The sequence below is a fragment of the Lactuca serriola genome, chromosome 2, assembly GCF_051521515.1.
Source record: "Lactuca serriola cultivar US96UC23 chromosome 2, Lser_US96UC23_V15, whole genome shotgun sequence".
NCBI lineage: Eukaryota > Viridiplantae > Streptophyta > Magnoliopsida > Asterales > Asteraceae > Lactuca > Lactuca serriola.
In genome coordinates this window covers 80410378-80422048 of record NC_136409.1, presented here as the reverse complement: position 1 = coordinate 80422048, position 11671 = coordinate 80410378, and the positions used below count along the sequence as shown (strand labels likewise).

At 34.6% G+C, this 11671-nt stretch overlaps 1 long non-coding RNA gene across 1 annotated transcript; it reads right to left on the bottom strand.

The window, feature by feature from the left end:
* Positions 1 to 8931: 8931 nt before the first annotated feature.
* On the bottom strand, positions 8932 to 11593 carry LOC145090351 (uncharacterized). The gene is made up of 3 exons (XR_013701508.1): positions 11498 to 11593; positions 10602 to 10697; positions 8932 to 9647 (listed from the first exon to the last, which is right to left on the bottom strand). It is a non-coding gene; the product is annotated as an uncharacterized LOC145090351 (long non-coding RNA).
* Between the last annotated feature and the right edge of the window lie 78 nt (positions 11594 to 11671).

Genomic DNA, 11671 nt, shown 5'->3' with positions numbered 1-11671 from the left:
CCTCAATCGATGTGCCGGTTAACCACACACGCTCCATCGATACTATGATAAACATTAAGTTACCCTTTACCTACCTTGTTAAATACGAGTTAGTGTGCCGGTTAACCACACACGCTCCACTAACCGACTTAAACAAAGTGCAAAGTGTAATTTCATGGATTAGCACCTTATTCACATTTTCCTAAGTAACTAAGATTGGGTATTATTAAGAGTTTAGTTACTTAGTATTTATCATTAATACTTTTAATGAAGGGAGAATTATAGTCCTGTCAAACCCGTTCGGCTAACGACCCTCCACCAGTCAAGCAAGCGGTGGGTGAGAGTGGACACCCATTAAATTGCCATTTTATAGGCAGTAACCTTATACCCCCTTATAGACCGGCTTCGTGAATGAGGCGTACTAGCGGTAAGACTGACTTTACTCTTATACATATATATATATATATATACATATATATATATATATATATTATTAACTTATAATATTATAAAGTATAAGGGTTGAATTTTAACTCTTTAAAATTCTAAGGGCTAACTTGGAATTAAAGTATTCATAAGTGAAAACTTTTTCAAATTCCAAAACTTGAGGGCAAGTTTTGAAACTATTCAAAACTATTTAATTCCATAACTTATGTGTTTAAAGTAGTTTTAATCCAAAACTCTTCAAGTTCCATAACTTGAGGACAAGTTATGGAAGACTTTAAACTAATAAAAGAATTAACTTTTCTTTATTTTATAACTTATGGAATTAATTAAGGTTACACTTTTTGTTTTTATTTTTTTATTATTATTTAATGAAGAGACTCTTGGTCTTCCATAACTTGAGGACAAGTTATGAAGTCATAAACCCATTTAATTAGAATTAGACTCTTCATTTTTGTAACCTTTGCCAACAATTATGAGTTTTATGAAACTTAAATGTGACTTTTCATATAACTTGAGGACAAGTTACAAAAACACATTTTAGAATCAACTCTTAGATTAATTTGGATTGAAAACAACTATTTCACTCAACTTTTCTATTAATCTAAGCAACTCATAAGAACAAGATAATTCAAATCAAACTTTTTCATGTAATTAGACTAAACCTTAAACTAATACAGAACATGAATCTATTGACAATTATATTTGAAATTGGATTAGCATGAACATTACCACATCAAAAACAAGTTTATAAGTCCAAAAACATCTTAGGGTAATGTTCCTAGTCCAATTCCAGCAAAAAAGTCGAATTTATGTTGTCTGGGGGTCCAACTCATCGAGTGCACGAACCAACTCGGCGAGTTGGATGCTTTTTGCCTTGGACTCGGCGAGTCCATTCATGGACTCCGCGAGTCTGCTGGGCAGACAACATCAAAACTCGATTTTCCAGCTTCTTTTGCAAGTATAACAAGAAAACAAGCCTAGGCTCTGATACCAATGTTGGATTATGAGCATTCTAACACTCCTAAGTGTACATGCAACCCTAAATACCTTGGATCTATGTTTTCTCTATTATACATACAAATATGAACATCCAAGGTATTATCCTAATCTAGCATATAAAAATAATGAATATAACAAGATAGAATACATACCTCTTTCATGTAGAAAGTCTTCATGAAGATTGAGTGCCATGTGCCCCAAGTGTGACACCTCAAATGGTTCACACAACACCAAATACACTTGGAATAACTTGAGAGAATTCTACACTTCATGAAAATCGGCTAGCCCTTTCTAGAATGATACTAGTTGCCGATTTTGTCAAGAATAAGATCTTTATATAGTGTTACAATTAGGGTAAACCCTAATTGTCATGACTTTCCATTTCCTTGGATCCATGGGTTCAAATACACCATGGAGCATCCATGGACCATCCTATGGGTTTTAGCCCAACTTGATTATCCATGGAGCATTAGCCCACTAAACAAATATGGATGATTTACACAATCAACCCATATATTTAATTAGTCTTCTTTTGATCACTTAATTAATCCTAGATTAATTCTTGATTAATACTAATTAAATAATCTTATTATTCTTATTATTAATATACTAGAACTTATAATATATTAATAACCATAAGTGTCTTATTTCTCTTATTATAGTCTATCCAAGTGCATGATGCCATGCAACCCAAATGGACCATGCCGGGTCGGGTCAAGTCTTACCAATTATAGTTATGGACTTAGACATTAATCCAACAGGTTCCGCTCTAATCGTGTAACTGGCAACGGGAAACGACGATTTACCTAACACATAGCGTGAGTAGTGTAATCACTAACTCACTATATTATATTATTTTACGGGTTTATTAGTGTGATGAGTACGAGGAAAAGACAATTCTCGGGTTCTATGTACTGGCTCCCTCTGTCTGCCTCGTATCTTTGGCTGGAATCGGTGTTGGTTTCCTTCGGGTAGTTACCTAGGGTTCTCTCCTCGTATGGACATATTGAATTTCTATTCCGCCTTCCTTCTGATTCCGACTCTGAGTGTCATCACTTCATGACGGATGACTGGAATCTCGGAAGTTTAGGCGAATTACTCACCGATGTCCCTAAAAAGATATAGGCACTTGGTGAATTCAATAGTCTCAACCCAGTTCATTTATTTCCAAACAGGAAATCTTCTCGATGAACCTCTTCTGGGTTTGCATCAACTCTTCTGTCAAGCATTGAATTGGATAGGGTTGTCTACAGGGTTCGTGCGAGAATGGAAATGTATAAAGAATCCTAAAAGATTATTAACATTTCACTGGATGATCCATATCGAGTCCTGCTTTGATTACACAGGGTATACAAATCATATATAGCTTAGATCCGATAGGCCTTCAAATATGTGATACTACTCTATATCCACATCCCAATGAGGAAAAGGAAGTAGAGCAAAACCACACATTCTTAGCCTATGGGGTCCTTATTATATATAACCTTGGGAGTATACCCTCTGTAGTTGTAGGTATATCAATAAGGATCTTTTTAGTTCTTCACACAAGGTTGGTTACGGATTCTAAAATACCCCTATGGTATTTTAATTTCTTGTTTGGTTCTTATCTTCTGATTATGGTTCTGGGATTATTGTTAGTCTTTTAGTATTCCAAAATACTCCTATAGTATTTTAAACTTTATGTTTGGCTCTATCAATCCTAATTGGTAAGTTTCAGACCTGTTGCACACCACTATCACTCCCAAGCACATGTTCATCGCATCTCGAATAAATGTAGTTGATCAGGTTACATTTACTCCAGCTTATGATTACATAACTGCCCACGTTTGACGGTAATGCTCAACATCCGAAGACTTTTATTATTGTTCTTCTTGTGATACTTGTGTTCGAGTGTTTAGGTTCTGGATGTTCTTATACTTTGGTAAAATATGGTTATATTTTAAAGTATAATTCTTGGTCAGAGTGTTTTATCCCTTTGTATTTATAGGTTGTATATCTTTTATGAATTGATATACTTAGCTCACTATAAACAATGCTCTGATACCAATCTGTCACACCCCAAAACTGGAACGGCAGAAACGTTCTGGGGTGGATGACGTCATGTCAAGTATCACAACACATGCATTATAGTAATCAAAGTACAAAAAAACATTGCATTAATAGTAATAGTTTTACATGGTTTACATAACAGTACATCAAGGTAATACAAGTAAATATAAGTAAGTACAGCATGGTACTAAGCTATCTTCATCAATAGCTTCGGGGATGTACCTGACTAATGCTAACCTGAGAATACAAGTTATTTGAAAAGCGAGTATCAGCATTTTTACAAATGCTGGTGAGTTCATAAGTATTACGTGTCATTTTATCCAAATAACTTTAATAAAAGTGGTAGTTTTAGAGTATCCATTAAATTAGTGTCTTTTCCAGAAAATCCTATATTTTCTTTAATAAAAGCAGTCTTCTACCAAGACTGGACGGAGTTATGTGGTAAAAAGTAGTTTTCCCTTAATCGCTATCATTATCAAAATACAGAATTTGATTATTTAAAGAAAGCAAGAGAAATCAGGGAAATAACATATGCCTCAGCAGTGAAGACTGCTGACTAAGGCAAAAGGAATCATAGACTCCAGGAGAGTATCGAACAAACGACACGCCTGGCTCAGTCTAACAAAGGGAGACACAGACCCCAGACGGTACCAAATGAAAGGTACGGCTAGTAAGGTCTAAAACAGGGAATACAGACCGCAGGCAGTATCAAATGAAAGATACAGCTAGCAAGGTCTAATAACAGTGACTCTGAGAGTGGGTTTCCAACATACAGTGTAAATTGCAGGTGAAATACCGTTACCTTAAGGCCATGAATTATAAGGTAACCTAGGATACTCGAAACCATACTAACTGACACTAGAGTACCTGACGCCCTACAAGCATCTGTAAAATATGACATTTGTCACCCCTTGGCTTGGTAGGCCGTGGACTGTAGCTAGCAGTCAGGGTGCGGGGGTGTCAATACCTTATAGATCTATACACACAATGTCCGCTCTCCCTACAGGAGAATCTGGTTACCAACTAGACGACGGAGAAGGCCGTGTCCCGAAGATGCATCCCAAATAGTGGGTAGTGTGTTTCCAATACAGTGTTGAACTAGAGGTAGAGACTCATGACTGAACTGACTAATGTAAACCAATATGACTATGCTTGCATACATAATATATAATTAATGATCAAGCGACCTTCGGACGGACATCCGATCCCACCAGACCACATCTCAACGAAGAAAAGGAAATAGAGCGAACAAGCCTTCCTAAGTCCTTCAAACATTATTTATATGCATCCATACAAGCACAGGCATTCATCTAACTATGTGGAAGTGTTATCAGGTATAAGCGTATAATGAAGTGGAGACATTCTCAAGTATAAGTGTATCACGAAGTGGAGGCATTCTCAAGTATAAGTGTATCACGAAGTGGAGGCGTTCTCAAGTATAAGTGTATCACGAAGTGGAGGCGTTCTCAATTATAAGTGTATCACGAAGTGGGGGTATTAACTAAACAGAAATAACGCAGTGGTATCTTAACCAAGTAGAAGTATAAAAACATAGACGAAAACTTTGGAAAACCTTTATATATTAAGAAAATCACAACTTGTTATTCTTTGGTAAAATGAGTTTGAAAACCTTTAGAAATTCTTTGGAAACCTTTCATAAAACAGTTTCAAATGAACTTTGATAAAACAGTGTAAGTAAGAGTTTTGAACAAGTGAAAACATTTTAGAAAACCATTTATAGTGTCCTACTTGGTAAAACAGTTTACAGTGTGGTAAATCCTTGTGCATGCGGGTTATCAATCACATGTGATTGATATGATAACTGGCATGTTAACTTGTATTCCCCCCTATAAAACATGTAAAAACATTTAAAAGGTTCATTCAGGGGTATGAACTCACCTGGTGTAAGTGGATCCGACGAAGGCGCCAGTTGGGTGCTCGGTGTCAAGTAAGGACTTGGACACACTTAGAGACCTATTTAACATATGATAACATATGTTCACATACAATTAGTATATTATATACTAATTAAACAAGTATACACACTCTAAGGAGCGGAAAACACTTTGGTTAAGTGTTTGGGGTGTGCCGGGTAACATTTAAGGGCTTGAATGACTTAGGAATGGGGTTTACCCTCCAAGAGTAAACTCACCATAGGGTGTTTACGGCCCTGGGACTACTCCCCATGAGTTTACGGCCGTAAACTCATGGTGAGGGGTTTCTAGGATGTTCTAAGGCTTTAACTTCTTCATGGAATTCTGCTAGGTCCAAAACTAAATTGTATGAAGGGATTTAAGGCTTTTAAAGGGACAAAATTGGAGTTTACGGCCCATGAACCACCCCTATGGGATTTCACGGCCGTGAACTCCTATCCTTTGATTCTATGGAATTTTAAAGTCCCTAATTCACTTCTAGTAATTTGTAATAAAGGTCTAAGGCCATTTAGGGGACAAAAACCATCTTTTGACATAGTTTGGGGGTGTTTACAGCCTAGGCACTTGCTTGGGCCATAAACTCCAATTTACCCCATATTTCCTTGTGTTTGAATGTTCTAAACCCGAAATAGCAAGCCCCTAATTTATTTATTAAGTCTAAGGGTGGTTTGGGAGTGTTTTTGGGGCATTTATACAAGCATAAGAGGTGTTTACGGCCTAAGCATGTGCTTGGGCCGTAAACTCTCTTTTAGGCCCTAAAACTATGTGTTTTCATGTTTAAACACTCCTAGATAAGTTCCTTAATTGGTTCCTAGGCTCAACGGGACAAACTTGGGTCATTTTGGCCTTAATTAAGGGGTTTACGGCCTAAGGAGGATCTTAAGCCGTAAACTCATTTTCCACAGCTTAAATGGTCGATTTTTGGGCTATAACAACAATCCATGATGTTTAGAATAAGCTAGGGTAAGGAGACTTACGATTTGGAGGCGTTTGGTTGTGGATTTGAGTCGAAAACGGGCTTGTATGAGAGAGAGTATAGAGAGAGGGTGAAAAAGGTTGAAATGGAGTTTACTCCCCCTTATATAGGGGCTTGAGTTGAAGCTCAGTGGAAATCTACCCGATACTGTCGTTAGACGGGGCTTTTGGTCGCGCCCAATTTAGTGGTCGTAATAAAATTTAACTTTTTCCAAAATAATATGGAAATGTAATTTAAGTGTTTTTATCTACTTTATTACGACTATAACGACATAAGGATATAAATAAATAAAACATTTATTTATTTGGCGACCTCTGATTAACGGGACTTCTATAAAATGGAATATTCCGTTAACTGTAACGGGGTAATGTAACGGAATAACTTTGGGTTGTCACACCAGTCATCCTCGGGATGGAATACCCTAGGTTGGAATGACAATATACAACTGGTCTAGTCATCCTCGGGATTAAATACCCTCAGTCTGTTGGCTCTTGCACAAAGCAGTAAATCCTCAACCACAACTCAAAATATGTGCGCATATAATAGATAAACATATAACCAGCCAACAAACTATCAGACAAATCTAACATATCACTACAACATGACGACATAGTATCACAGAGCAGGATATCCAATCCAATGGGCTGGCTTTGGTGCCTTCGACCCATAAATATAGTGAGGAAAACTCACATCTCATTCTGAGCAATAGTTGATGAGGTCCCAACTCCGAATCTTAGCTCTAACCATCACCTATCCATCCAAATGACCAATTCTCAAACACAACCATAAAAAAACAAAATACCCCTAGGTCAAACTTGGTCAAAATCAGGTAAAAGTCAAAATTCCAAAAACTCAACCAAGTCAACCTAGCTAAGTACGCCCAGTGTACTCAGTTGTACACCCAATGTACACGGATGGCTGCCAACGCAACTTATTAAGACCTTAATCCTTAAACTTTTAAGCCCATTTTCCAAATCCAAGCCCAAAATGATGTCCTTGACCATAAAGTTTCCAAATTTATGGTCTTGCATGTCTGTTAAGTGCTTAATGTCCAAAACACAATGTTCTAAACACATTAAGACTATCTAACACGTGCATGGGTTACATACTTTGCTAGAAAAATAGCCTTTTACGACGCGCAATGCATGTCGTAAAACGCTCAGACGACGCGCAAATGCATGTCAAGGAAGGCCCTGTCATAAAGAGAGACGACACGCTTTTGTGCGTCGTCTATTTACGATGCGCATTTACGACGCGCGTTTACGACACGCATTACGTGTATCATAAAGAAATATGACACGCATTTGCGTGTTAGAACCTTACGACACGCGTTTAGGACACACATTGCGTATCATTAAAGCCCCTGTCATAAAAGAAGATGACACGCATTTGCGTGTCTTAAACTTCAACAACCATTTACGATATGCATATATGAAGTGCATTTACGATACTCATTTACGCATAATACAAGAATACAGAAACAAATATATACCAAAACAATCAATTTCATTTAATAACATTATGTCAAAAAATTGTAATTGTTATTAAGAGGTTTTCCCTAACTATATATTAAGGGGATCTGATTGTACATTGTTATTAAGAGGTTTTCCCTAACTATATAACCTAATACTACATTGCTATTAAGGGGAACCTTCTTGTTGCACGCCCCCGACTCCATGTGAAGAACCACTGTCAGACAATTCACCCCCTCCATGTAATAATGGGCACGAAATGCAGCCAAGTGCGCATAGTAAGCAGGAGGAACTGCATTTTTTATTTGAAATATATCATATATAGTTTTAGCATAATATTATACTCAAAGAACAAGAGCAATCAGATATTATTTATAGCTATGGACATAGATCTTGTACACCTTTGATAAGTGTATCCTAGACAGTTTGTTAAAATTTAGAGACTATCAAGAGTGAACTTATTCTCATCATACAACACATGGTAATGTGTTGGCCTGCTTGTTCCCTGCAAATCAGATATATCATCACCTTTTAAATTGAAAGATTTATTAAGCACAAGTAGTTCAGTTGGTTCACCTGAATACCAACATTAACATCAGGTAGAAATCAAACTCAATTGGGTGGCAAATCTTGGTGTCAACCACAACCCCTGCTAAGGAGTAACGAAAGGATGAAGATATGATTTCAAATAAATATAAAAAAACTGAAAGTTAGATACTAGATACTATTTGGAGTTGAAATATAAATATTATACAAATGATTGCGAGGGGTAAACATGTAAAAATACCTCTCTCTCCAACTCAGAGAGTTCTTTCTTTAGCTTTTTAAGAGTGTCAGCACCAAGATATGATTTCAAATAAATATAAAAAAAACTGACCATTTTAAGTTTATGCGGTTTTGGTTTTATTGACAAAAATCAATTTGTGCAACCTACTTTCATTTATTTCCTGTATTATATTATATTTATAGCATCCATCCAACTTCTATTACAACATTCTAATTTTATTAGTAAGCGGTTCTACATTGAAATATCTAACCAATTCAAAAAAAAATTCTTATTAGGACATTAAATTTTGTAAAACTACCCAACCATAGCAGTGAATGTTGATTTCTATTACTAGGTAGATTTTCAAAGTAAAGTATAATGCTTGATGTAAAGGAGGAAGTGGAAGCATAATGTAAAGAAATCTTGTATTTAAGCCTATAACAAATAAGCAGTAATGACAAACATTATCATTAGCTTCCATGTTAAGGGAATTAAAGTGGGCAACATCACCAGCATCAGCCAACCATGTCTTATGGCCTTCAATGACCTGTGTTGTTATATTGTCTAGTAAGTGTAACAAACACATTAAAAATTTATGATTGATTTATTAATGCGTCTATTCTAAAGGTTGACAACATGTTTGAATGATTATGTCACATATATGACGAAATGGAGAGAGAATATTTCTCAAACAACTTACATCAGTTTGAACCTCTTCTTTTTTCTCCTTTTCTTCTTTCTCTTTCTCTTATTCTTCTTTTTTGTCTTGTTTCTTTTCTTCTTTAGGCTATTATCAGGCTTCCCATCTTCACAATCACCACCAATTATCAGGCTCCATTGTATCACTATTTATTGTTTATAACTTATAATTTAGATAGACCTAGCTAATTACCGTTTTGCCCCTGTTTACCTGTACTATCATGCCCATGTTTGTTCTAGACAAAAGAGAAAGATAAGCCAACTAACCGACTTCATTTAGTACAACACTATGGACTACTTCACTTCCTGGTTTAACAACTTCATACCTGAAAAGATTTGAAATCTTTCAAAATCGAAATACAAATAATGAAATAAAATACAATTCGGAAACCACAGGTTGCTTAAAGGGTATAACAAACTTCATACCTGAAAGGATTTTAAAACTATTTTTAGCTAAATGATTTGACATTTTCAAAAGTTCAATATAATAATAGATATCCATTCCAAAATGGATTTCAATTAAACAAGCACTCGTTCTCTCATTTTCAATTCAGTCTCTTTAGCTTTTAATTCCTTCTCCTTACTTCTTAAATCCTTAATCCGCCAAAAGTAAAATAAAAAATCTAGCTTTTAATATAAATGAGGATTTTAATAGATTCCAATGGAATTGGAATTGGAATCTCCAGACATAAATTTCAAAATGAATTGAAATGTTTTTAGGATAACATAAATATCATTCAACATACAATATCTTTGTTATGAATCCAACAATTAAATAATGAAACAGAAGAGTTCCGTATCATTCATTGCTAATGCAAAAACATACTCTAAAGATCCGTTAGCAGAAACGGGAACATATCCTTGAGGTGCATTTCTTTGCAATGTAATAATATATTGATAAAATAATGAAATTATAATTTACCTTATCGTCCTTAGCTTTTTCGGTGATGTTAAGATCAACATAATACATTTTTGTTGAAAAACATTATGAGGTGTCCAAAGGGACAGTTAAGTTTCCGAGTCTACTATCTATAGTGAACCACACATGAATGCTGACTTGGATGTGGACAGCATGGTCAAAAGTCCAAAATTCAAAATTCAAAGAAATTATGTATGAAATGGTCAAATGTACCATCTCAAAAACTTCTTCCTTCTTTTTAGTGATCTCGCATAGCTTTACACAACCAACATTATCCTATAGAAGACGTATTTCTTACTCTCTTTACAAAACTGAACTTTTTTTTATCAAAATAAAATAAAATGAAAAACTTAATGTGTACCTTGGTTAAAACGTGTCGTCTATTGTTCATAATTTCAAATTACACGGTTCCTGGAATTCCATTAATACTGAATATTGGTTCTTTATAATCAGGAACCTACATACATGTCAAATTACATCAGTTGGTTTTTTGAAGTATTAAACAGAAAAACTTCAAGATATACGCATATATAAACAGTAAAGATTCTACACAACTTTCAATTAATGTAGAAGAAAGATTAAAATTATAGTAAGTTATATTTTTTATCCCTAAGTGTAAATGTTTTTTCAGTTTTTGTCCATAAGGAATTTGGTTTGCAATTTTGGTCTTTATATTGGTGATCCATAAAATTTTTGGCCCTTATATATAACTACTAAGTTGTTCATTTTTTTAATGACCATTTTAACATTGACCACAAGGACCAAACATAAAAAAAAAAAATCAGTAAACCACATAGACCAACTTTAAAGCTTTTCATTGTGTTTTTAATAAGGTTTTTAACATTATATAGATAATATGTTGTAAACTTGTCCATTTTAAATGATTTATAACATTTTCTAACAAAATACTATATTTTCAAATAACAAGTTATATTAATATATTAACAAAATAATTCAATCAACAATATAAACTATAAAATAATAATATTATAATTCTAAATAGTCATATGCCCATAAAATGTTATAAACCTTAACTAAAAAATAAGCAAAACTTACGAACGTGGTCCCTATGGTATACTTGTTTTTCAGGTTTGGTCCTGGTGGTCCAAGGGCAAAATGGTCATTTCACAAAACATAACAATCGAATAGCTATATTTAACGATTCATGGACAAAAATCGTTATGAAACATCAAAATAAGGACAAAAATGTAATTTCGTCTAAAAAAAATAAGATGAAAAATTATAAAAAAAACTCACAAGAGTAGATCCTTATAAATCATGCATTGCTAGTTGTTGAATCGGATGTTCTTTTGTGCAAAGAAGTATACTCTCCCTTGTTGAAAGATCCGTTAAGTACAACTATAAAAAAACACAAAAAAACAAAAAACAGTAAATATTTATTTTCTTTCATTGAAATATAAAAAAGTGAAC